The sequence below is a fragment of the Balaenoptera ricei genome, chromosome 1 (assembly GCF_028023285.1).
Source record: "Balaenoptera ricei isolate mBalRic1 chromosome 1, mBalRic1.hap2, whole genome shotgun sequence".
Taxonomy (NCBI): domain Eukaryota; kingdom Metazoa; phylum Chordata; class Mammalia; order Artiodactyla; family Balaenopteridae; genus Balaenoptera; species Balaenoptera ricei.
In genome coordinates this window covers 125,100,593-125,128,350 of record NC_082639.1, presented here as the reverse complement: position 1 = coordinate 125,128,350, position 27,758 = coordinate 125,100,593, and positions in this window count along the sequence as shown.

The window sequence follows — 27,758 nt, the reverse complement described above, 5'->3', positions numbered from 1 at the left end:
ATATAATCATGAATTACTTAATCTTCGGAGATTGGCTTTTAAAAACTTTTCCCTCGGCATCATTCCCTTGAAGTTCATTTCAATTTTTGCATATATTAATAATTTGTTCCTTGTTGTTGCTCGGTAGTATTCTATCATAAGATTTTATCACAATTTGTTTCAACATTCACCCATTGAAAGACATTTGGGGAGTTGCCAGTTTGTGGCTATTAGAAATAAAACTGCTCTGAACATTTATGTGTAAGTTTCTGTGGGAACTTCATTAAGTTTTTGTTTCTTTTGGATAAATGCTCAAGAGTACAATTACTGCATTGTAGGGTGAATCTACTTTTAGGATTAAAAGAGACTGTCAAGCTGTTTCTCAGAGTGGCTAAACCATTTTATTTTCCCACCAGTGATGTGATATAATTTTTCTACGTACTCGCTAGCATTTGATGTTGTCACTATACTTTAATTTTAGTTATTCTCTGATATCTCATTATGGTCTTAATTTGCATTTCCCTGATGGCTAACGATGTTGAACATCTTTTCATGTGCTTCTTTGCCATGTGTATATTCTCTTCCATGAAATGTCTGTTCCTGTCTTCTGCCTATTCTCTAGTTGGATTTTTTTAAGTCGTTTGGAGAGTTCTTTGTATATTATAGATACAAGTCATTTGTCTCCTATGGGATTTTCAAATATGTTTTCCCACTGTGTAATTTGAGTTTTCATCCACTTAAAAGGATCTTCTATGAAGCATTTTTAACTCATTTTGATGAGATCCGATTGATCAGTTTTTGCTTTTATTGATCATACTTTCGGTGTCAAGTCTAAGAATTATTCACCTAGTTGTAGATGCCAAAGATTTTCTCCTATTTTTTTTTTCTAAAAATGTCCTGCTTTTACATTTAAGATTATGATCCACTTTGATTTAATTTTTGTGTAAGATGTGTAAGGTTTAGGTTAAGGTTCATTGTTTGTTTGTTTGTTTTTGTCGAGGGATGTCCAACTGTTTCAGTACCATTTTTTGAAAAGTCTATTCTTCCTTGATAGCTTTTGCACTGCTGTCAAAACCAAGTTAAATGTATTTGTGTCAGTCTATTGCTGGGTTCTCTGTTCCATTCCATTGATCTATGTATCTACCCTCCATCACTACTGCGAAATCTTGAAATTGGGTAGATTAATTCCTCCCATTTTAATCTTCCTTTACAAATTGTTTTAGCTGTTCTTCAGCCTCTTCCTACCATATAAATCTTAGAATAAGCTTGTCTATATCCACAAAAACCTTGAGGGCATTTTAAGAGTAATTGTGTTAAGCCTCTTAACTTGGGGAGAATTGACAGCTTTATTATGTTGTGTTTTCTAATCCATGAACAAGGTATGTCTCCCTATTTGTTTGGGACTTTTAAAATTTTCTTCATCAGCATTTTGTAATTTTCAGTATAGAGGTCCTATAAATGTCTTATTGGGCTTCTATTTAAGTATTTATTTAGGTCAGTTGTAAATGGCATCACATATTTTTATTTAAGCTTCTACACATTTGTTATTAATATATAATTTGATAAAATTGTGTGGATCTTGTACTCTAAAACATTTACAAACTAATATTATTTCTCAAGCTTTATGTGGATTCCTTGGTATTTTCTCCATTTAGATTATCATCTCATCTTCAGATACAGACAGTTTTAGTTTTCCTTATTCAATATAATAGGATATATTACTATTCAACATTCAGGAGGATATATTCCTTCCTATTCAACATAGTAGGAATAGTTCTTTCATCTTTTAAATAAACTTTTTAAAACTTTAACTTTTAAATTTATCTATTTATTTATTTTTGCTTTATTTTCTTACTAGAACCTCCAGTAATATATTTAATAAAAGTGGTGAGAGCAGATATCGGTGCCTTGTTTCTGATCTTACAGAGAAAGCGTTCAGTCTTTCACAGTTAAATATAATGTCGGTATAGGTTGTTTGTAGATCATCTTTATGAGTTTCTGTATGTTCCTTTTCTATTCCTAGTTTGCTTGGAGTTTCTTTTCTTCTTTTTTTTAAAATCATGAATGGGATTGGATTTTGTCAAATGCTTTCTCTGCATTAATGATTAGGATCACATGACTTTTCCCCCTTAATCTATTGGATATGGTAGATTACATTGTTTGATTTTCAAATATTTAACCAACTTTGCATAACTGGCATAAATACCACTTGGTCATGGTATATTATTCTTTTTATATATTTCTGGAGTTAATTTGCTAATATTTGGCTGAAGATTTTTACAGCCAATTTCATAAAAAATACTGGCCTGTAGTTTTCTTCTTTCTATACTATCCCAGTCTGGTTTTGGTATCAAGGTAATACTGGCTTCATAAAATTAATTAGGAACTGTTCCCTCTACTTCTGTTTCTTATCAAGTCATGTAAAATTGGTGTTAATTCTTTAAGTCTTGGGTAAAAGTGAAACATCTAAGCCTGAATATTTCTTTTGGGAGTTTTTAAATGAAAAATCAGTGTTTCTCATAGTTACAGGAAAATTGAGATTGTCTCTTTCATCTTGGCTGAGTTTTGGTAGTTTTGGGTGTAGACGCATTGGTCCATTTCATCCACATTTTTGAATTTATAGTGTAGACTTGTTCATAATAACTTGTCCCTTATTAACCTGCAGGATATGTCATGGTATCCTTGGTTGCATTTCTGATATCTGTGATTTGTGCCATCTCTCTTTTTATCTTGATCAGTCTTGCTACATCTTTCTTGATGAGATTGTTTATTTTGAAGAACCAGCCTTTTGTTTCATTGATTTCCTCCCCCCCCCCCATTTTCCTGTTTTCAGTTTCATGGATTTTTGTTTCATCTTTATTATTTCCTTCTTTCTGCTTGTTTAGTGTTTTTTCCTCTTCCGTTTTTACTATTTTAATATAGAAAATTAGACTATTTCTTTGAAATATTTTCTTTCCCAATTTAGTGCTATAGACTTCCCTTTCAGCATTGCTTTCACTTCATTCCACAAATGTTGATCTGTTATATCTCCATTTTCTTTTATTCTATGCATTTAAAAATTTTTCCTTGACTTTTTACCCATGAGTTATTTGGAATTGTGATGTTTAGTTTTCATGTGATTGAAGATTTTCCTGTTGTCTTTCTGTTATTGATTTCTAGTCTGGTTCCATTATGGCTAGAGAATATACTCTCTATGATTTTAATTCTTTTAAATCTGCTAATGTTTTTTTTTATCACCCAGTGTATGGTATATGAGTGAATGTTCCATGGACACTTGAATATGTATTCTGCTTTTATTGAGTGTGTTCTTTAAATGTCAGTTATATCCTGTTGATTGATGATGTTTTCAGTTCTTCCATACCCTTGCTGATTTTTCTCTCTGGGAGTTCTATAAATTGCTGTGTTGAAGTCTCAAATAATAATTGTGGATTTGAAATTCTCTCCTTTTACCTTTTTCAGTGTTTGCTTCATGTGTTTTGAAGTTCTGTTGTTTGGTGCACACACATTTAGTATCACTAGGTCATCTAGGTGGATTATTCCTGTTATCTTTATGTAATGACCCTCTTTGCCCCTAATAATTTCCTTTGCTCTGAAATCTACTTTATCTGATATTAATATAGCCATTCCTGCTTTTTCTGATGAATGTTCACATGATATACCTTTTTCATCCTTTTACTTTGAACTACCTATATCATGATGTTTAAAGTAAGCTTCTTATAGACAGTATAGAGTTGGATCATGCTTGTGATTTTTTCATCTACTCTTCCAATCTCTGTCTTTGACTTGGTTATTTAGATCGTTTACAGTTAATGTAATTATTGCTATGTTAAAGATTAGGTCTACCATTTTATTTTTTGTTTTGTCTTTTACCTTAGTTTCTCAATCCTGTGTTTCTCTTATTTTGCCTTCTTGTGGGTTACTTAAACATTTTTTGGTAAGTCCATTTTAATCTAATTTATTTATAATCATTTGTGTATACTGTTTGTATAGTTTTCTTAGTGGTTGCTTTTGGCATTACACTATACATATGTAACTTATCATAGCCTACTGGAATCTGTCTTTTATTACTTCAAGTGAAGTTTCAAAATTTTACTTCCATTTAGGTCTCTTAATAGTCCCCCGTTTTAAAGTATGATTTTCTGTAGTATTTCCTTTATATACATTGAGAACCACATCAGATGGTGTCATAATTTTTGCTTTGACCGTCATAGGGAATTTAAGAAACTCATGAGGCTAATGATAGTCTCTTATATTTATCCCACTTGTTTTCACCCATTCCATTTTTCCCCTTTTCTTTCTGAAGTTGCCAGTCTTCTGTTATTGTTTTTTATGTTTTCATAACAGTAGGTGATATCTGGGCTTTCCAGTGCCATTGGATTTGAGTTTCAGGAAACACTGAGCCTGGCTCACTTAATGCTACTGAGTTGGAGGGTTTGTATACGTTGGGCCTGTTGGCACAGCAGATGCTAGCAGATTAGACTAATGCTGATGGGACTAGTGCCACAGGAGGATGCATTCCCATTCAGGCTACGCTGCTGCTACAGTAGATCAAATCCCCCTCTACCCCAAGTGTGGGGCAGTGACCTGCTGCTGTCACTGCTTCTTTATTAGGCTGCTTTCGCCTCAGGTGTGTGGTGGGATCCCTTGGAAGCTGCTGCTGCTGTGAATCACAGGGTTAAATTCATTTTAGAAATACTTAAATATAAATATATAGCCTGGCTCTTGTAGGACCTCTGTATTTGTTTTTTATTGCTTTCATACGAATTACCGCAAATTGAGTGACTCAAAACATCGTAAATTTATTACCTTACAAGTCTGACATTGGTCTCAGTTGAGTAAAGTAAAAGTGTTGGCAGGATCGACAGATGAATGGATAAAGCTGTGGCACATATATACAATGGACTATTACTCAGCCATAAAAAGAAATGAAATTGAGTTATTTGTAGTGAGGTGGATTGACCTAGAGACTGTCATACAGAGTGAAGTAAGTCAGAAAGAGAAAAACAAATACCGTATGCTAACACATATATATGGAATCTAAAAAAAAAGAAAAAAATGGTTATGAAGAACCTAGGGGCAGGACAGGAATAAAGACTCAGCCATAGAGAATGGACTTGAGGACACAGGGAGGGGGAAGGGTAATCTGGGATGAAGTCAGAGAGTGGCATGGACATATATACACTACCAAATGTAAACTAGATAGCTAGTGGGAAGCAGCCACAAAGCACAGGGAGTGGAATCCTGCAGTGTTTGCTGATGGTCATTTGACTGGTGTGAGCTGAAACCTTTTTGACGTTGGATTTGCATGTGGCTAATAATTCCTTATACTGAGCTTTAGGCATGTCCTTTTTTTTCTTTTCCTTTTTTTTTTAAAGAGTGACTACAACTTCCCTCTTCATATTGACGTCTTGAAAAATTTGTCATGTGTTGAATTTCCTTGCCTATTCCCTACCCCAGGGCATTTTTTGAGGGCAGGCGTCATTTACAGCCCAGCAGTCCTTGTGACTATTAAGCTACCATTAGCACTGGGTTTAAAGCTGCTGTTGTGGGAAAGAGCCACAAGGTGGCAGCATTATTTCGTTCTCAACTCTTGTTACTAGGGCAACAGAGTCTTCCTGGAGGTAGTGTTCCAAGGTTGTAAATTAGAGTGGAATGTGCTGGGACAAGCCCCCAGAAGTTTATGTCTCCTTACTTATGTTTGCTTTTTAAATTTAATTTCTATTTCTTATCGGAGTAAATTTGATTCGAGTGTTGTGATTGTTTGGCTGTACAGAATCTGCTCAATGATTCATGCATATGTCTGTTCATCTTCGGATCCTGTTACCATGTATGTTATTACAGAATGTTGAGTAGACCTCCCTTGGTATTTGGTAGGTGTTTTGTCATTATATATTTTCTATGTATTAGTGATTATATAATTCATATAGTTTATATGTTATATGTTTATGTACATTTAACATACATTAATCTATGTATGTTAGCCCCTTAGTCCTAAATTATCCATCCTCCCACCTTTCATTTTGGTTAACCATTAGTTTGTTTTATAAGTCTGTGAGTGTCTTTTTCTGTGGAAATATGTTCATTGGTAGCAATCTTAGGATAACATGTATAAATGATATCATAGGATATTTGTCATTCCCTTTTGACTGACTTAACCTAATATGATTATTTCTAGGCTCATCTGTAGTCCTGTAAACGGCACTGTTCATTTTTTTCCCGAGGCTACTATTCCATTCGGTACGTATACCACTTCTTCTTTGTCCATTTATCTGTTGATGGGCATTTTGTTTGCTTCCATGTCTTGCCTATTGTAAATACTGCTGCAATACACGATTTTCCATCCCGTGTCTTTTGGATTCTGGCTTTCACAGGTGACAGGCCCAATAGTGGGCCTTCCAGATCATATGGTGACTCACTTTTTACCTTTAAACACACTGCCATTCTGTTCCTATTATTGGCTGTTACCAGTTTACATCCCACTTAGACCGAGAGGTTATGCTGTTCTCCACAACTTCTTCAACATCTATTGTTTGTTGACTTTTTGCTGATGGTCATTCTGACTGGTGTGAGGTGATACCTTTGTGTAGATTGGGTTTCCATGCGTCTGACAATTCCTGATGTTTTGCGTTTATCAATGTCCTTTTCATTTTTTTTTAAGATTGAGCTAAACTTACAACTTCTAATTGCCTTCTTGAAAAATTTGCCGCGTTTGGATTTTTTGGCCATTCCCTGCCCCAGGATATTTTTTGAGGGCATGAGTCATTTACAGCCCTGCAGTCCTTGTGAATATTAGTGACCATTAGCAGTAGATTTGAGCTGCTGTTTGAGGAAACGGCCTTAGGGTGGGAAGACTTCTACGTTGCCAACTCTGCTTGCTAGGGAAACAGAACCTTGCTGCAAGTTGTGCTTTTAGGTTGCAGATTAGAGTGGAATGTGCCAGGACAAACCCCCATAAGTTTTAGCCTCCTTAATTCTTGTCTGTGTCTTTAAGTTGTAGTTTTTATCAGAGCAAACTTGATTGAAAAATGTCTTTTTTTCTAGGTGTACAGAATCTTGTTCATTTACACATATACATATATCTATTGATCTTTGGGTTCTTTTCCATGTAGGTTATTACAGAGTGTTGAGTAGACCACTCTTGGTATTCCATAGGTCTTTGGGGATTATATATTTTATACGTATTAGTATATGTGTGTTAACCCCAATATCCTAATTTATCCATTCCTCACACCTTTTCTTTGGCTTAACCATAAGTTTGTCTTCTCAATCTGAGATTGCCTTTCTCTGTGGAAATATGTTCATTTTTATGAATTTTCAGATAACATAAGTGATATCAAAAGGCATTTGTCTTTCGCATTCTGATTTACTTCACGTTGTGTGATTATCTCTAGGCTCATGTGTGGTGCTGCATATGCCATTCTTTTATTTTTTTTCGTGACTTATATTCCATTCTGTCTATATACCACTTCTTCTTTGTCCATTCATCTGTTTATGGACCTTTTTTTTGCTTCCATATCTTGGCTATTTCAATATTGCTGCAGTGCACATTTGCCTGCCTCTGTCTTTCCGATTCTGGTGGCCTTAGGTTATAGGCCCAAAAGGTGCCCTGCCGCATCATATGGTAGCTGAATTTTTACCTTTTAAAGCAGCTCCGTTCAGTTTGTGTTAGTGCTGTTACCACTTTACATCCCACCAGCAGCTAGAAGGTACACAGTTCTCTAAAAGCCCTTCAGCATTTACAGTTTGTAGACTTTTTGCTGATGGTCATTTGACTGGTGTGAGCTGAAACCTTTTTGGACGTTGGATTTGCATATGGCTGAGAATTCCTTATAGTGAACTTTAGGCATGTCCTTTTTTTTCTTTTCCTTTTTTTTTTAAAGAGTGACTACACCTTCCCTCTTCATATTGAGTTCTTGAAAAATTTGTCATGTGTTGAATTTCCTTGCCTATGCCCTACCCCAGGGCATTTTTTGAGGGCAGGCGTCATTTACAGTTTTTTTTTAAATTTAATTTATTTTATTTTTTATTTTATTTTATTTTTGGCTGTGTTGGGTCTTCATTGCTGCGCACTGGCTTTCTCTAGTTGCGGTGAGCGGGGGCTACTCTTTGTTACAGTGCGCAGGCCTCTCATTGTGGTGGCTTCTCTTATTGTGGAGCACGGGCTCTAGGGTGCGCGGGCTTCAGTAGTTGTGGCACGCGGGCTCAGTAGTTGTGGCTCGCGGGCTCTAGAGCGCAGTCTCAGTAGTTGTGGCGCACGGGCTTAGTTGCTCCGCGGCATGTGGGATCTTCCGGGACCAGGGCTCGAACCCGTGTCCCCTGCGTTGGCAGGCGGATTCGTAACCACTGCGCCACCAGGGAAGGCCAAGAAGGTGTTTTTTAACGTGTAATTTGAGCAAGTGGTTCCGTGTTATTAACATGCCCGGGGCGGGGTGGGGGGTCGGTGTGACAGGGCTGCCCTCCTCTGCAGGTCTAGTTCCAGTCTCTGAAAGGCATTGAGGATTCTGTTTGAGGATTCTGTCTTCCTTTGTGTTTTCTGCTCCCCACGCTCCCTCCTGTAACCCCTTTCTGCCATCCCCAGTCCCCCCACCCCCCCAGTCACACGTTGCAAACCCCAGACCCGTTTTTTCCGTTGTGATTAAACCGTCACCTGAAGCCGCCTCCAGGAGCCTCTGATCTGAACCCCCTAGTGGCATTAACGTGGCCCTCGTGCTATTAACTTCAGCCTCACAGACTTTCCCCGCTGAGAACAGCTTTGCTGGGCACTGAGGGTCTGTGACTTTTATCTCAGTTAGGCCGTTAAAAAACTGAAACATGGTTTAGATAAATAAATAACTCCTCCTTCCCTTCCTCCTGACTCTGAGCTTGGAGCTGGTGAGCTGTCTGGGGAGAAGGTCACGGGATGGGGGCTGGGGGATGGGGAGAGAGGACAAGGTAACCGTGCCTGACACGGATCTGTAACTACACGTGGACAGAGCTCTATACTGAACGTGTCTGGTCCCTCCTTTGCTCCGAGGCGTTCCCGTTTTCTGGTTGGTGTGAGGGGTGGGGCAGAGTGGAAGGTGGACCAAGGTTGCAGTAGCTTTGTCTGACTCTAGGTCTGTGACATCCCCCTTCAAGCACATCCCTCTTCCCCACTGTCTCCCCATCTCTTCCCTCCGCCCCTTTCCGTGACTGTCTCCCTGTGTTTCCACCTTGTTGCTTTTCTGTGGTCCCTCTGTTTCTCTTTCACCCTCTACCTGTCTCCGCCTTTTGTCTCCTTCCGAACCTTCCAGCATCCCCTGTGCTGCGGTTGGCGCATGGTTTGGGGCATCGCCCTCCAACGTGGGCTGCAGGCGACTTGTCAGACTGCTTTGTGAAACAAAAAAATGTAGAAATCTTTCATTTCCTTGGCCTCTGAGGCTTCGCTGGGGTGGCGGGCAATTGGCAGGCCTGTCGGCTACACCCCACACTGGTCGTTGTTTCATATTCTTAGCTATAAAAGTGGGGATACAAATGGTACCTGCTTCATAAGGCCGTAGTGAGGATCCAGCAGGAAGTGGATGCGAAGCCCTGAGCACAGTGATTGATTCTCAGCAGATGCTCAATGAATGAAATCTCTTAAATGAAATCGTTTATTATAAAAATTTTTAGTCCGGGGTAAAAGTGGACCAGAACAATGAGCCCCCATGCATATACATCAGCCAGATTCGGTATGTTTCAACATTTTGTGTACCTGCTTTGTCCATCCCCTCTTCTTGTGGTTGCCGGAATATTTTAAAGCAATTAGCAAACCCCTCGTAGCATTTCAGCCCTATGTGCGTCTCTAAAAAATCTGAATGTTTTCTCATACAACCTTAAGACCTTTATGCCAACCAATGAAAATGATGATTCTTACTTTAATACTGAGTCCATATTCAGGTTTTTCTGATTAACTTTAAAATGTCCTTTTACTCTTGTGTTTTTTGAATCAGGATCCAAATATTGTTCTTGTATTGTAATTGGTAATAACATCCCATTAATCCAGAACAGCCCCCCACCCCACCCCCACCCCCACCCCCAGGTAATTGACGTATTGAAGAAACTGGGCCGGCTGTAGAGTGTTCCACATTCTGGATTTCTCTGTTTGCTTTTTCGTGGTGTCATTTAAATTGCACTTCTGCTTCCTAAATTTCCTATGAGCTGAAAGCCAGCTCCAACAGCTGGATTAGCGTGTTAGGTTCGGACTTTGTAGCAAGAGGCACATGACACGTAGGGGCCGCTCTGCCGTCCGTCACTTCTCTAAAGTGGGCTCAGGTGCGCTCAGCTCTCCGGCTCCTCATTCAGCTGTCATCTGCCATTCGTTTCATTTTCACTGACGATCTCTGCATAAATCGATTATTTTATTAGGAAGTTAGGAAGCGGTGAGTTTGCTAATCATGCCATTCCTTCCACGTTGACTGCTTTTTACTCATCCACTTGTGCTATATATTTGCCTGTAAAGACAGTCAGGTGCGGTTGGCAGATTTCTGCGACGTCTCCCGTGACTTTTAAAAGCCTCCAGGGGTTACTCCCAGGGGTAACCCGCTGAAAGAGATTTTGCAGATATAATTAAGGTTGTGTTCTGGGTGGGTTGAATTTGCTCACACCAGCCCTTTAAAAGCAGAGAATGTCCTCAGGCCGGCAGCAGAAGTCAGAGAGATTGAAGCAGGAGAAAGGTGGGACGCACCCTTGGCAACTTTGCAGGTGGAGGGGGCCCCATGAGAAGGATTGTGAGTGTGTCGAGGAGCTGAGGGTGACCCCTCCTCCTTGGCAGGCAGCAAGGGAACGGGGACCTCAGTCCTACAGCCCTCGGAACTGCATTCTGCCAACAGCATGAATGAGTTTGGGAGCAGATTCCTCCCTGGAGCCTCTAGATAAGAACCCAGGTTGCCAGCACCTTGATTCTGGCTTTGTGAGCCCCTAGGCAGAAAACCCAGCAGAGCCAGCCAGGACTTCTGACCTCCAGAACTGGGAGGTATTTATTAGTGGTGTTTTTAAGTCACTGAGTTTGTGGATATTTGTTACACAGCAATAGAAGACTAATAGAGCAGGATCAATGCTTAACTTCTTTGTTTTTAATTGCCGGTTTCCAGAATAAAAAAGGTTAAGTAAATGACAGCTGCCTTTATCTTCCTCATCCTTACATAGAAACCATACGTCTTAACGGACATCAATGAAGTGGATTCCTAATTTGCTGTCAGTAAAACTTACTCATTTAGAGATTGACAAGTGTCCTGGGTTTGGCTCATTGAAAGAATGGTTTTAAAGGGATACTGGTTATCAAATAGACAGTAAAATCAATTTGTCGGTTAAAATCAATTTGTATGGTTAAGATGTTTTGCTACCATTTTCTTCTGTGATATACTGAAATAATTTCATCATATGCAAGTGGGGCACATAACATTTGATAAATTCCATCTGTCTGTTGACAATCTACTCACTTCTCTGACTGCATACCCTCTCCTGTTAGAGAAGGATGTTTCCGATTATAAGGAGACTCCAAAATAGATGCTTAATTCATAAAGTATGCAAATGTTACTCTCATATATAAAGAACATCATGGTTAAAGTACTATGACGTCACATCATTATTGCCATGGAAGACATTTCATTTTCTCACACTGACTTCAGAGCTTAATCCAGAGTCTGAATATTGATCTTTTTGAATTCGTGTGAGAATTGGTGTCTTTGAAACATGGTTTTGGTCAAAACAAAATTTTGCAACTTTTACTCTTTGAAAAACAGCTTTATCGAGGCATGATATTACATGTTATAAAATTCACTCACTATGAGTGTAAATTTGATGAGTTTTAGTAAACTCTGAGTTGTGCAGCCAGCACCACAGTCTAATTTTAAAACATTTCCATGTGTCAAAGAGACCCCCTGTGCCCACTTGTAGTCACTTCCTGCTCCCATCCCCAGGCAACCAATAATCTGCTTTCTGTCTCTATAGTAATTTTCCTTTTCTGAACATTTCATATGAGTGGAATCTTACAGGTTGTAGACTGTTTGTCTTTTGCACATGGCTTCTTTCATTTAACACCAGGTTTTGGAGGTTGATCCACGTTGTGTGTTCCGGTCTCTCGTTCCCTTTTGTTGCTGAATAATATTCCATTACGTGGATAGACCACATTTTGTTTATCCCTTCGCCAGTTGATGGACATTTGAATTATTCCCACTTTTGGTCTATTACAAACGATGCTGCTGTGTTCACATTCACGTACAAGTGTGGATGTATGTTTTCATTTCTCCTGGGTATGTAACTAGGAGTGGAACTGCTGGGCTGTATGGTGAATTCATGTTTAACTTTCTAAGGAATCACTAATTGCTTTCTAAATTATACTACATTTACATTCTCACCATCATTTTATGAGAGTTCCGGGTTTGCCATAGCCTCATCAACACTTGCTGTTGTCTTTGATTCTAGCCTTCCTAGTGGGTGTGAAGTGGTGCTTCATTGGGGTCTTGATTTGCATTTCCCTAACAGTTAGTGATATTGGACATGTTTGTGGTGATTAGCCATTCTTATATCTTCTTTGGTGAAATATCTATTTGAATCTTATGCCCATTTAAAAAATTGATTGTCTTTATTTATGTTATTTATCATGTGTATAATTCACAAATACTTCCTCCCAGTCAGTGGCTTCTTTTTCATTTTCTTCATAGTGACTTTTGAAGTACAGAAGGTTTTAATTTTGAAGTCCAGTTTACAACTTTTTGGAATGAATTTTAGTGTCTTATCTAAGAACTTTTTGCCTAACTGAATTCCCCAAAGATTTTTTTCTCTTTTTCTTCTAGAAGTGTTTTAGCATTTTAGCTCTTAGGTCTTTGTTTGATTTTTGAGTTGTCATGTATAATGTGAGGTAAGGGTCTAAATTCATCTTGTTTTGCATGTGGCTATCTAGTTGTCTGAAAAATGTTTGTTTTTTTGTTTGAAGATAAAAACGTTTTCTTCCCCCGTTGGATTGTCTCGGCACCTTTGTTGAAAATTGATTGACCATAAACTTAAGGACTTATTTCTGGACTCTTAGTTTTGTTCTGTTGATGTATATGTCTGTCCTTATGCTGGTCCCACAGTGTCTTGATTACTGTAGCTTTATAGTAAGTTTTGAAATCAGGAAATAAAAATCTTCTCACTTTATTCTTTTCTTTCTTTTTTTTTTCAAACTTGTTTTTGGCTCTTCTGGATCCTTTGCGTTTCCATATGAATTTTAGCATCAGTTTTTCAATTTCTGCCCCCCCTCAAAAAAAAGCCTACTCAGATTTTGGTAGGGATTTTGTTGAATGTATAGATTTGGAGACAACTGTCATTTTAACAACATTAAGTCTTCCAATCCATGAATGAAATGTCTCTACAGTTGTTTACGTCGTCCCTAATTTCTCTCAGCAGTGCTTTGTAGTTTTCAGTCTTATGTGTCTTCTTAAATTTATTCACAAATATTTTAATGTTTTTGATGCTATTATGGATGAAATTGTTTCTTTAATTTCATTTTTGGTTGTTCATTGCTAGTACATGGAAATAGAATTGGATTTTGTATGGTGATCTTGTATCCTACAATCTTGCTGAACTAATTTATTAGTTCTAGTAGATTTGTGTATGTGTGTATGTGTGTGAGTTCTTCAGGATTTTCTACATGTAAGATCCTGTCTCTGAATAAAAACAAATGTACTCCTTTCTTTCCAGTCTGGTGCCTTTTCTTTTCGATTTTTACTTTTCACTTTAATTTCTTAAATATTTATTAACGTTGGTCTCAAACATATTTAGCATGCTTTCAAAGAACATTCGGGTTGAAAGAATGCATAAATTATATTTGGCGTTTGGGGCTAAGGCATAAGAAATATACTTGCCATGGACTTTGAAAAAAAAATGTATGTTTCATTATAAAAAGGATACATTGGAAAGACAGAAATTGCTACCTTACAAAGTTCTTTTTTTTAAATTATTATTTATTTATTTATTTATTTATTTATTTATTTTTGGCTGTGTTGGGTCTTCGTTTCTGTGCGAGGGCTTCCTCTAGCTGCGGCAAGTGGGGGCCACTCTTCATCGCGGTGCGTGGGCCTCACTATCGTGGCCTTTCGTTGCGGAGCACAGGCTCCAGACGCGCAGGCTCAGTAGTTGTGGCTCACGGGCCTAGTTGCTCCGCGGCATGTGGGATCTTCCCAGACCAGGGCTCGAACCCGTGTCCCCTGCATTGGCAGGCAGATTCTCAACCACTGCGCCACCAGGGAAGCCCTGGGTTTTTTTTTAATTGAAGTATAGTTGATAGAATGTTGTGTTAGTTTCAGGGGTACAGCAAAGTGATTCAGCTATACATATATATATTGTTTTTCAGATTCTTTTCCATTATAGGTTATTACAAGATACTGAATGTAGTTCCCTGTGCCATACAGTAGGTCCTTGTGTTTATCTATTTTATATATAATGGTGTGTATCTGTTAATCCCAAACTCCTAATTTATCCCTCCCCACGTTTCTCCTTCGGTAGCCATAAGTTTGTTTTCTATGTCTGTGAGTCTATTTCTGTTTTGTAAATCAGTTCATTTGTATCATTTTTTTAGATTCCATGTATAAGTGATACCATGTAATATTTGTCTTTCTCTGTCTGACTCACTTCACTTAGTATGATCATCTCTAGGTCCGTCCATGTTGCTGCAAATGGCATTATTTCATTCTTTTTTATGGCTGCATAATATACCATTGTGTATATATTGATATATACCACATCATCTTTATCCATTCATCTGTGGACGGACATTTAGGCTGCTTCCATGTCTTGGCTATTGTAAGTAGTGCTGGAGTTTGTTTTTTAAAAAAGCATATAAACTATACAATTCCTAGTTAATATATCATGATACTAAAATCCAGAATTTGGGGGCAGTGCACAGGTCTCTGCTTTATGTGCTTTGTTGAATGAGACATTGAGAATCTAATATATATTAAGTGCTCCACTGGAAATGTCTTATTAAACAAAACAGCACATAGGGGAGACTAGAACAGCGTCAGGCCACAGAGGACTTTCCACCTGCCACCAGCTCACTCTGCAAAAGGATGGATGTGAAACCCACAGACCTCTGGCATGCCAGTATCAGACAGCTGTAAGGAGTGTTTACTACTGCCCAGAAGTCTCCGAAATTCTTGGAAGGGGCTACTGGTGATGTTTCAGAGCCATGAGTTTAGATCCCACGGCAAGTGTGGGGAAACCACTCTTAGCCAAAAGGAAAGTCTAGCCAATCAGCCAACATCTGCAACTGACTCAACTTTGTAGCTGTCTCGTTGCCTGGGTCCACATAATTAAGGGAAAATGCTACATGCTCTAGCAATATTAGCAAAGCTGGGGTCTTAATATATATTCCTAGAGAGTTCTAAGGACCCAGGAAACATCACCTCTACTGGAAAAGTTGACCGTCAGCTTTTTGAACTGACAGTAGAGGGATGATTGGGCGGTTTTAGGACTTTAGGAGCCCCAAACGCCTGAAATTCCAGCTGGCAGTGCACTGTCATTAATATCCCCTGGTTTTAGCTCTTTGGGAGATACCTTTTCTGAGGGTTTTATACATTATTTTTGATTTATTTTAGTATTCCTACTTCTAGTCAAAGTCAAGACCAGGAAATGTAGAGATATGCTATGAGGTGGTTCTCGGGCTTTGTTTGAAATCTACTAAAAATTCCGTCATTCATTCAGTGACTTTCACTGTGTACCATGCATCCGTGAATAGTACTGCTATGGGTGCCCCTATGGAGCTGACATTCTTTGTTTAATATATTTATTTAATTATTTATTTGGCTGCGCTGGGTCTTAGTTGTGGCACGTGGGATCTTTTAGTTGCAGCATGCGAACTCTTAGTTGTGGCATGTGGGATCTAGTGCCCTGACCAGGGATCGAACCCGGGCCCCCCTGCACTTAGCCACTGGACCACCAGGGAAGTCCCTGGAGCTAACATTCTACCGGGGGGTTGGGGGGGGGGCGGGAGACAGACCAACGAATACACACTGTCCGCACAGTAGTAAATGTTGTGGAGAATTGTAGAGGCCAGAGGGGGGCAGGGCTTGCCGGTATGTGCGGCAGTTTCAAAAGGGTGTTTGGAGAAGGCACCACTTATAAAGGGACGGTTGAACAGCGTCCTGGGGAGGTGTGAGGGCTGAGCCCCTGTGTACTGGGGGGAAGTGGGTCCAGGCAGAGGGCTCAGCAGGGCAGAGACCCTAAGACTGGAACCACGTGGTGGAGGAAGAGCAAGGTGGCTGCAGCCAAGGGGCTGAGTGCGAGGGACCGCGAGACAGGTGGGGGGTGGTTGGCGAGGCTTTTTAGGCAATCACGAGGATCTCCACTCTTACTGGTCCTGGGATGGGGCACAGGAAAGTTTGAGCACTGGGGCGGCACACCCTGACTCAAGTGCTCATGCAGCATCGTCTCGGTGCTGTGGAAGCAAGAAGCAGGAGATGCTGCAGCGCTCAGCAAGAGATGATCCCGGCTTTGGGACCAGCGGCCAGCAGTGGAGGTGGTGAGAAGTCATCTGAAGATGGGAGGATAGATTTGCAGTGAATTGTGCTGTGGTACAAAAGCGGGTGGGAGGCACAGGGGCTTGCAGGGTACCATGTGCTTGGGTTCAGCTGGGGTCAGAAGGTGAAAGAAAGGCTCAGGCAAGAGCCTGAGGGTGTAGGGCGATGACTGTGTTCATGCATCTTGGAATTAAGGTGACTTGCTTGCTTTGCACAGTGGGCCGTCTGCTGAAGAGTATTGTCACACCCGCTCTGTGTTCTGCGTGATGCTTTTAGGTCAGCCTTAGAGTTCAGAGCTTTGTCCCAACTCTGCTCGCTGATGAACAGAGAAGATTCTTGTGATTTGGTGGTTTCCAAGAGAAATCCCAGCAAAGTGTGGATGGAGGTGGGGGCAGAGAGAATTGCTTTAGTCCCTCAAAGAGACTGTTTATAACAGTAGAACACAGTGAGAGCAACTAGGACAGCTTCTTCAAGAAGCACATATTCTTTCTTCCCTTGTAAGAGGCACTTACTCTCCAAAGAAATCTTTTTTTTTTTTCCTTACTGGAAATATTTCACTGCTTTGATTTTATTTTTTAATTCATTGTCTTCAAAGTTTGCTCTTTCAGAATTCATTTGCTTACCATATAATCTATGACTATTTCAGAAGATTGAAATTAGGTTTGTTTTGTGGCTTCTACTTTTAAACCAAGAAGTGGGTTCAGAATTGGTGATGGAAGAGAACTTGAAATAGGATAGCTTATTGGGAACATTGATTTGGGCCCTTTTCTTCTAGTGTTACTTTTTAGCTTATCTCTTTCAGAATATGCCTGATTTCCTTCTCGTGAGATACCACATGTCTAAGGATCCAGTTGTTACTTAATTTTTCTTTGTTTACTGATAAATATGCTGTATGCTTTTGTTCTTTTAAAAAGCAATTTTATTGAGGTATAAAACACTCACAATAAAATACATCCAATTTAAGTATAGAGTTTGAGTTTTGACAAAAGTGTGCACCCGCGTACCTGTTACCACGATCCATATATGGACCATTTCCATCACTTTAAAAAGTACACTCTGGGCCCTGTTTCTAAATAGCTCATCCCACCCAGCCCCAGGCAAACACTGATCTGCTTCTGCTTCCAGTCACAATAGATTATATTTGCCTTTTCTAGAACATCCTATCAATAGAATCAAATCCTATGCACTCTTTTGGGTCTGGCCCCTTTGCCTCAGCACCATGTTCTTCCTTGAGGTTCATTATCATGTTGCTTGTGTTGGGATTTTTGTTTCTTTTATTGCTGAATAGTATTCCAATGTATGGACTTATTAACACACTTCACTTTTCATGGACATCGGGTTGTTTCCAGTTCAAGGAAATTATGAGTAAAGCTGCTATGGATATTTTTCATCAAGTCTTGTTGTGAACAAATGCTGTCATTTCTCTTTGGTAAGTGCCTAGGAGAGGCATTGTTGCATCTCCTGTGATAGGTACACACGGTATTTTTTTGTTTTTTGGTCGTACCATGCAGCTTGCGGGATCTTAGTCCCCCGACCAGAGATTGAACCTGTGCCCCCTGCAGTGGAAGCATGGACCCCTAACCACTTACCGCCAGGGAATTCCCAGTACACACACATTATGATTGTTATGTCATCTTGATGAATCTACCACTTTTATCATGATGAGAAGTCTGTCCTGGTAATAATATATTTGTTCTGACGTCTACTTTGTCTAATATTGTTATAATCACTCGAGCTTTCTTGATATTGGTGTTTGCATGGTATGTCTATTCTCTGACCTCTGCCTTGTAATTAGACTATTTAGACCATTTACACTTGAATAATTACCAATTTAGTTGGATTTAAATCTCGTATGTATTATTTGTTTCCTTGTTGCTTTTTTCTTCTCCAGTCTTCTTTTGGATTGAGTATATCCTGGTAAGTTGTCATCACCACTGGCTTATAATAGCTATATAGCTCTTCATTTCATTTATTTTTCTGGTGTTTCCAGGCACCTCGTCTTCCGTGAACTCCTGGTGCCTTTGCCTCGGCAGGACCACCATGGTCTGCTTGGGTCCCCCTCCCAGCACCACATTTCAGAAAGTGCCTCCGGGCAAAGAGCTGACGCAGCCTGGGGTCCTCCTAGTTTGCTTCCCTTCTTTCAGGGACTCTAGCCCCTTCTGTGTCTGAAAACAGTTACTTCATATACTTTGTCCAGTTTTCTGGTTGTTATTGTGGGAGCTTCGGTTCGGCTCTGGTTACCATATTATGTTCTGAAGTGTAATTTTATTTTTGAAATAAAGTATTTGGTTCTTGGCAGGAGAATGTGTTAAATATGTGAAATTGGCACTGCCTGTAAAACCCTAGATGCATAACACCATTGTTATGACTTCACAAAGTGATGTAAAGATGGTGATGATCAGTTTCCGGCTTACGCATAGCAGCACGTGTAAACCTCAGAAGCAGAAGCTTTGAAAAGTTCTGTATCAGTCCCGTTTGAATGATAACAGCCCATAATCGAGCCCTTAGGTGCTCAGTGTTCTACATACAGATCTTTTTTAAAAAAAATCATCTTACGTGTGTGTTTTTTAAATTATTTATTTATTTATTTATTTATTTATTTTTGGCTGCGTTGAGTCTTCGTTGCTGTGCACGGGTTTTCTCTAGTTGCGGCGAGCGGGGGCTGCTCTTCGTTGTGGTGTGAGGGCTTCTCACTGTGGTAGCTTCTCTTGTTGCAGAGCACGGGCTGTAGCACGCGGGCTTCAGTAGTTGTGGTGCGTGGGCTTCAGTAGTTGTGGCTCACCGGCTCTAGAGCGCAGGCTCAGTAGTTGTAGTGCACGGGCTTAGTTGCTCCGAGGCATGTGGGATCTTCCTGGACCAGGGCTTAAACCCGTGTCCCCTGCATTGACAGGCGGATTCTTAACCACTGTGCCACCAGGGAAGCCCCTGAGGTTTTAATTTAATTTTAATTCATTTAAATTGAAATAGCCCCATGTGGCTAGTGGCTGCCGTATTAGACAGCAAAACTCCAGGTAGCAAGGGAGCAGGGGTAGAAAGACAGCCCTGTGATGGAGCAGTCAGGGGAGCCTCCCAGCAAAAGACTGACCAGCCTCTTGCCTCACTGTGGCAGGGGAAGCCCCAGGCTGGAAATGGCAAATACTTGGCACAGGCACCACTCCGAACCATTCCTGCGCCCATGGCAGACATTGCTAGTCAATCACCACACACTTTCTTGCTAGTTCAGCCATAGCTCAGGATCCTTCTCAATACAACACTCCAGGCAGTCCCCAACTACAGATCAGTAGATGCTAGCATTTGAGAGAAATATTACTGGTCATCCCTAGGCCAGGAGGCCCATCTGGGAGGTCCAGGATCTCACCAGGCTGTAAGGTGGCTGGCAAGGGACGTGTGGCCAACCTGGGTCAGTGAGGCAACCACAAATATGGAGAGTGGAGAGGCAATGTGCTGGAGGAGCCAAGATTTTTCTATTTCTTCAAGAAACACTCAGAGCATGATTTAGGGAGAGAGGAAGGGGGTGGGGGGAGAGGTGAAGACTTGTCAAAGCCAGCTGATGTGCAAAGCATTTGGAGATTTTTATTGAGCTGGGTGCAATATTGTGATTTATGAAGAAAAATACATATTTGGTCATTCAGACCAAAAATATATATTTGGCCATCTCCCACGTGGCCCAAACCTTAAAATATTTACATTTTCGCCCTTTTTGGAAAAAAAAAAATTTGCTGACCCTTATTCTAGAGAGGGTTCTGAATTGCCCACGAAAGTGGACTTGCTGGATTAAAGGAAATATGCATTGAAAATTTCAGCAGATGCTGCCCTTCATACTTGCACTAGCAGTGTATGAGATTGCCTGTTCCCCAGTATCCTCACCAACACAGAGTAATATCAAACTTTTCCATGTGGCCAATTTGATAGGTGAAAATGGTATTTCACTATAGTTTTAATTGTACTTACCTTATTAGCAGTAAGATTTAGTATTAGGCAGTAGGTATAATAAAATATATATTTGGTCTTTGTCCCTCATTCCTGGCACAAAACTTCTAAACCCCGTGGAATTTCCAGATAGGAGTGTCTTTTGATATTCATAACAAAACCCTTTCAACCACACCTGAGTTTGTGTTAATGAGGTGACTTTTGGAAAGCCCCTAAGGAAGGGGCTGGTTGCCAGGGGAACCAACCAGAATTAGAGGATTGGAACTTTCAGTCGCTTCCACCCTCCCCCCCACCCCCTTGAAGGGGAGAGGGGCTTGAGGTTGAATCAGTTAATCCTGTCTACATAACGAAGCTTCAGTGAAATTAAAAGAATGGAGTTTGGGGCTTCCCTGGTGGCGCAGTGGTTGAGAGTCTGCCTGCCAATGCAGGGGACGCGGGCTCGAGCCCTGGTCTGGGAAGATCCCACATGACACGGAGCAAGTGGGCCCGTGAGCCACAACTGCTGAGCCTGCGCGTCTGGAGCCTGTGCTCCGCAACAAGAGAGGCCGCGATGGTGAGAGACCCGCGCATCGCGATGAAGAGTGGCCCCCGCTTGCCACAACTAGAGAAAGCCCTTGCACAGAAACGAAGACCCAACACAACTAAAATAAATAAATAAATAAATAATTTTTAAAAAAAGTTCTTCAAAATTATTAAAAAAAAAAAAAAAAAAGAATGGAGTTTGGAGAGCTTCTGGATTGGTGTACCCAGGGAGGTGCCAGGTGGGACAGCATGGAAGCTTTGCACCCCTTTCCCCATACCTTGCCCTGTGCGTCTCTTCCATATGGCTGTTCCTGAGTTAGATCTTTTTATAATAAACTGGTAATCTAGAAAGGAAAAAAAAATATTATATATATATATATATATATATATATTTGGTCATCTCATATATATTTGGCTTTCCAAAAGTCACCTCATTAACATAACAAAAGGCACCTTTTTTTAAAAATTAATTTTATTTGAGCGTAGTTCTGCTGTACAGCAAAGTGAATCAGCTATACATATACATATATCCCCTCTTTTTTGGATTTCCTTCCCATTTAGGTCACCACAGAGCATTGAGTAGAGTTCCCTGTGCTATACAGTAGGTTCTCATTAGCCTGGAAGGGCGACGCTGCACTCTCCCCTCCGTTGCCAGGCAGGCTGTGCTTCTGTTACTGCAGCCCAAGGCCCCGAGAGCCTGCTCTGGTTCCTTAGGGGCCCCTGGGAGGGGTGTTTGTCACAGGTCTCTCCGCAAGCCCAGTTCTCTCGACCGTGACTGTCCTCGATTGCGGCGTCTGCTACACGGCCTGGGTCAAAGAGCCTAAAAGTGCGGGGATTGGGACCCAACCTGGTAGGAGGAACTTGAGTCCCGTGATCCCCCTAAGCCCCTGTAACCCTGCGGTGGGCGTGGGTCCCCCTCAAGTCACGCTGCCTCCCACACCCACAGCTTCCTTCTGTCTTTGGCTGAGTCCCCTCTGGTTCCTCAAATGGCCACCAGGTGGGAGCAGAGACCTGCGGTGAGGCTGGGACTGAGGCCTCCTTGAAGATGGGCTAGGAGGGCTCCAGGCAGGGCTGGGGGCCTCTCTCACTGGGGGGTCTGGGCTTGCCGGGTGGCTGGGAGCTGGGTGCGTGCCTGGGGGTGCAGGCCTCTTTTGGGGTGAGTGTGCTGTGACTGCGTGGGGTGTAGATGGGCACACCTGTGTGCAGAGGCCTCTGCAGCTGTTGGGTGCGTGTGCCCTTGAGCATGCCCGTGTGCAAGCATGCAGGGGGTACCTGTGTGTGACTGTGGGGCCTGGGTCTGCAGAATCCTCCCTGTTCCCCTGCAGGCCTGAGAAGGCTGACGATTGGGATAGCCTGGCCCTTGAACTTTATGTTTCCAAAGCGGCAGGTGGCTCCGAGGCTCGGACCTCAGGACCCCCTGCCCGCTGCGTTCCCTTAGGCTGTGTCCAGCCAGTGTGGCGGCTTGTCCTACTTTGCCAGGTTTGGGGTCCTGCTGAGCCTTTTTTATTTATTTATTTATTTTAACATCTTTATTGGAGTATACTTGCTTTACAATGGTGTGTTAGTTTCTGCTGTGTAACAAAGTGAATCAGTTATACATATACGTATGTTCCCATATCTCTTCCCTCTTGCATCTCCCTCCCTCCCACCCTCCCTATCCCACCCCTCTAGGTGGTCACAAAGCACCAAGCTGATCTCCCTGTGCTCTGCGGCTGCTTCCCACTAGCTCTCTGTTTGACGTTTGATAGTGTATATATGTCCATGCCACTGTCTCACTTTGTCACATCTTACCCTTCCCCCTCCCCATATCCTCAGGTCCATTCTCTAGTAGGTCTGTGAGCCTTTTGATTTGTGTCAGGATGGGGACTCATTGCTGTTCCTGGGGGCCTCGGGGTAGGAAAGGCCAACAGTGCACTGGGGGTGCTCCTTAGCCCCAGGCTGGGGGTTCGGGGAGGGGGAGGGCCGCCACACCGGAGTTTGTGCCCCTGGTCCTGCCAAGCCACTGGGAGGGTGGATGCTAGCCCACTTGTCACCCGCTTAGCATCCTGGGCTTCCAAGGTCCTCCTCCAGCCAGGCCCGTTTCCCTGCTCCCTTTGGTGCCTTTCTACTGCCCTCACTACCTCCACCGCCCTCTTCCGTTCTCCCTGAAAACCACGCTAAGCAGACATTTGTCAAGGTCACAGTGACCTCCATGCTGCCAAGCCCAGTGGACAATTCTCCGGCCTCCTCTGACTTGACCCTCAGCAGCACTTCAGGGGCTGGTCCTTCCCTCCTCCTGCCATCACTCCCTTCCGCAGCTCAGGAATTCCGCTCTCCTGGTTTTCCTTCTGTCCCGCTGGCCCTCCCTCTCAGCCTCCTTTGCTGGTCCCTGATCTCTCCAAGTCTGGGTGCCCCATCCCTACACCTCTTCTGTCTCCCTCTTTAAACGCCCACTTCCTTGGTGATCTCATCCAAGCTCATGGCTTTCAAATGACTCCCGTTCAGTATAATTTAATTAGTTGGTTTTTTATCATCTGTCTTCTCCCAAAGGAAAGCAAGCTCTACAGGCAGGGCTTTTTTTGTCTTAAGTCAGGTTTATTAAGGTATAATTTACATACAGTTAATGTCACCCTTTTTAGTGTTCACTTCTGTAAGTTTCTGACAAACACGTATAGTTGTGAAACTGTCTCTGCCATCAATTACAGGACAGTTCCCATCACCCCCAAAAGTTCTCCATACCCTTGTGGTCATCCCCTCCCCCATGTCCCGCCCTGGGCAGCCACTAATCTGTTCTTTTGTCCCTTTTCCCTAGTTGTGCCTTTTCTGAAAAGTCATATAAATGGGATTGTACTGCGTGTAACCTTTGGAATCGGCTTCTTCCACTTATCACAATGCACAGCGCATTTGAGATTCACCCATATTGTTGCAGCTGTGAGCCGTTAGTTCTTTTATTCTATTGTATTTTATTGCACAGCTTTGTTTATCTGTTCGGAGGGGGACCAGTTGTCCTGGTTTCCGTGGGAGGGAATGGTTTTTCTGGGACATGGGACTTTCAGTGCTAAAACCAGGGTGGTTGGTTATCTTAGTTCTTTAGTTGAGGGACATTTGGGTTGTTTCTAGGTTGTTGATGATTTTGAATACCTACTCAATATAACCAGTGACAGAGGGTTTTTTGGTGAACACAAATGTCCATTTCTCTTGGGTAAATACCTAGGAGTGGGGTTGCTCAGTTGGATGACGAGTGTACGTATCACTGTAAAAGAGGCTGCCAAGCTGTTCTCCAGAGTGGCTGTATTGTGTAGCATTGTGGGAGAATTCCACTTGCTCTGCATCTTAACCAGAACTTGGTAGTGTGTCAAAAAAAATTAAAAACCGGTTTTTTAGCCATCTTAATAGGTGTATAATGATATCTCCTCACGGTTGGCAGAGATTTCCTTTATTCGCCTTGAGTAGTGTTGTGCCCCCAGTGCCTGGGTTAGTGCCTGCTATGTAGTAGACACTCAATGAATTTTTTTTTTTTTTACTGAGTGAATGAATGTATGGATGGATGAATGAATGAAGTCAAAGGGGCTTCCGGTATCTAAATCTGTTATAGCAAATACATAGCACACGTACCGCCAATTCCCCCATGCCCCATTCTGTTTCCATGGCAGACGTCACTCATCAATTGAGCCATTTTATCCACCTGCTTCATTTCAGACAGGTACGATCCAGTCCTTTGTGTAGCAAGTGAGATGAGCCCCATGAGCTAATGCAGCTTTAGTTCAAGCCTCTCATTGGCTGAAGAAGAGGCCAGGCTCAGAGCAGGGTCCAAGGCTGCCCAAGGACTCACAGCGAGCCAGTGGCAGGACTAGATCTCCAGGCTGGGCTCTCCCCAGAAAAATGCACGACGTCTCTGACAAGGCTGGAGTAGGATGGGAGGCATGGACGTGGATCTGGGCCTGAGGCCGGGTTGGAGCATTGTGGAGTGCTCCCTGGGCCCCGGCCGGGTGGGAAGGCTGATGCCGGCGCTCTTCCTGCAGGTGCCCAGGAGCTGCTGGGATGGCCTACCCGCCCACGTTGGCTCCCTGGCCCAGCGGGCGTACTGGGCTCTGCTGAGCCAGCAGAGGGACCAGAGCATCGTGGCCCTGGGCCGGAGCGGTGCTGGCAAGACCACCTGCTGCGAGCAGGTCCTGGAGCACCTGGTGGGGATGGCAGGCAGTGTGGATGGCAGGGTCTCAGGTACAGTGGTCTCCAGGTGACGTGCAGCTGGGACGTGGTGGGGGCGGTGGCGTGGGGGAAGGGAAGGGAGAGTCAGAGGGGGTGCTGGGCGGCTCTTTCTTATATCTGCTCAGCTAGCGTTCACTGAGCACCTGTGTGCAGACCCTGTGCTGGCTTCTGGGCAGGGCCACCCCTAGTCTGTTGGGTACTTTTGTGTGAATTAGAAACAGGTACTCCTTGCCTAAGACACTCACTGCCACATGTGGAACCGTCGTCACGCATTGACATTGTTAGAACCAAACACTTGACCACCACGTTCTGGGCCATCATCCTAATAAGTATACAGGCCTATGGCTATCTGATATAAATGCTGTGCCCTTAGGTGTGGTGTCCTTGTGCAGCGCACAGCCCACTGGACTGTGCAGAGGACCCGATAAGTAAAAACAAAGACAAGGAGGCACTGACAGCCGGAAGGGAGACTCAGCTGCGCATCTGTGCCAGACTCCAGTGCTCTGCACCGCTTGCTGGCCGAGCTGGGGAGGGGAGAGGCGGAGGGAGCACAGAGAAGGGGCCGGGGGGCTTCCTTGAGGAAATGATGTTTGAGCTGGGCATTAAAGAAAGAGTTTCAACATTGTAAATCAACTATACTTCAATAAAAAATAGTGTCAGTTGGTGATAATAATTACAATATTGATGGGGATCGTGGTAAATGCTTGCTGAGGACTTACGCGCCAGGCTCTATTCCAAGCAGGTTAACTTATTTATTATTTAAAACATCCCTATAAGGTAGACATTATTATTATTTGAATTTTATAGATGAGGCCATTAAAACGCAGGGAGGTTAACCAGCTTGCCCAAGGCCACACAGCTCATACATCCTAGCACCGAGATTCAAACACAGACAGTTTGGCTCCAGAGCTGTTACCCCTGGGCCAGTGTTCTCAATGTATTGTTGCCCCTCTGAGGAGCCTTTTTAGTTGTTCTTTCTCCTAATCGTCTCCCACCATGAAAAGTTAATGCCATAGATTCACCATATATTTGTTTATGCAGTGTGTGTGTATGTGTGTGTATATATATACAGACACACACAGACGTGTGTGTGTGTGTGTGTGTGTGTGTGTGTGTATCTGTGCTCTATTCTATACATAAGAAAGGAAAACTGCCCCCATCCTCAAGAATCAGTTTCTGCCCTCTTGGGGGCAGTATTCCCCCTGCTGAGAATATATGGCCCAGGCAGTATTGCTTTTCTAATAATAACAAACAATACTAACACCACCACATTTGGAGCATGTTCTGAGCACTTTACATTATTAAATCTTTTAGTCTTTGTGGCAACCACATGAGGTAAGTAAGTACTATTATTACCCCCATCTTATAGATGGGGTATCTGAGGCACAGGGAGGTTAATTTATTCGCTCCAAATCAGGTGACTAACAACGGGGAGAGGCCATATTCAAGCTTGTTTAACCATTGTACTATCCTGCTTCTCCACTGGGCTTATTCCAATGCTTTATTGATCACCTGTTCTGCACCTGGCCCAGGTTAGAGCCCTGTGAGGAGCTGGGGATACAGCAAGGAGAGGCCCTCCCAGAATGTAGATCTGCTGAAAGTGTGTGTTGGGGGAGTGGGAGTCAGGCTAGGCTGTATCCAGGTGCCTAGCACATAGTGGGTGCTTGTTAAATAGTTATGTTAAAAAGCTTGGGACTGCTGGGCTTTTTGAGCTGGCTGTGATGGGCGTTCCCCGACAGCAGGTCCAAGAATGTTAATGCTCTGCCCTCCTCCTAGACTCCACCAGGCCCAGGAGGCCCTAGGGCAGCCCTTGTCACTCAGATCGTACCAATCCTAGGTGTGTGTATCTCCCCTTCTGGGCTCACTCTTGCTCACCCCGCGCCCCTGCTTGCAGCACAGGGCCAGCCCAGCAGCGGAAGAGGTGTGGCTTAGAGCTGAGTTGGGGGAGTGGAGGGGCCCCTGCTGGGGCCTGGGGCCAGAATGGGGTCCTGTGAGAGGTGGGGGTGGCAGCACCCGGGCCACGGGTGATGCCCTGTCTGTGCCCCAACAGTGGAGAAGATTCGAGCCACCTTCACTGTCCTCCGGGCCTTTGGCTCCGTGTTCACTGGCCACAGCCGCCGTGCCACCCGGTGCTCCATGGTGATGTCACTGGACTTGAACGCCACAGGCCGAGTCACGGCCGCCCAGCTCCAGGTGAGGCCTCTGGGTGGGAGGGAGAGGGGGCTCTTTGGGGCTGCAGTAGCCTCAGCCCCACTCAGCAGGGCCCACGCCTCCAGCTGGGACCCTGGAATGTGTCTAAATGGTCATCGCTCCCCAGGCCAAGGCCAGCTCCTCCCCACCTCACTCAGTGCCCAGACATCTCCTCCCGGAGCAGGCCAGCTCGTCTGTGCCTCGGAGTATCACAGGGATGAAATATTCATGAGTAGATACATAATTCAGCCACTCATTAGCTGGGTCTTAAAAGCGTAAGCTGAAATTAAACAGGCGCTCGCTGGCCTTCTGCGGCAGCCCGTGTGTGACAGGCACATGGCCTGTTTGTTCCTCTCTCTGAAATCACCTGGCTCCTCCCCTTCCCCCCCCCCCCGCCCCCACCAACATTCTGTTTGAACAGAAAACAGGATTAGGTTATTAGAAGGGTTGTTT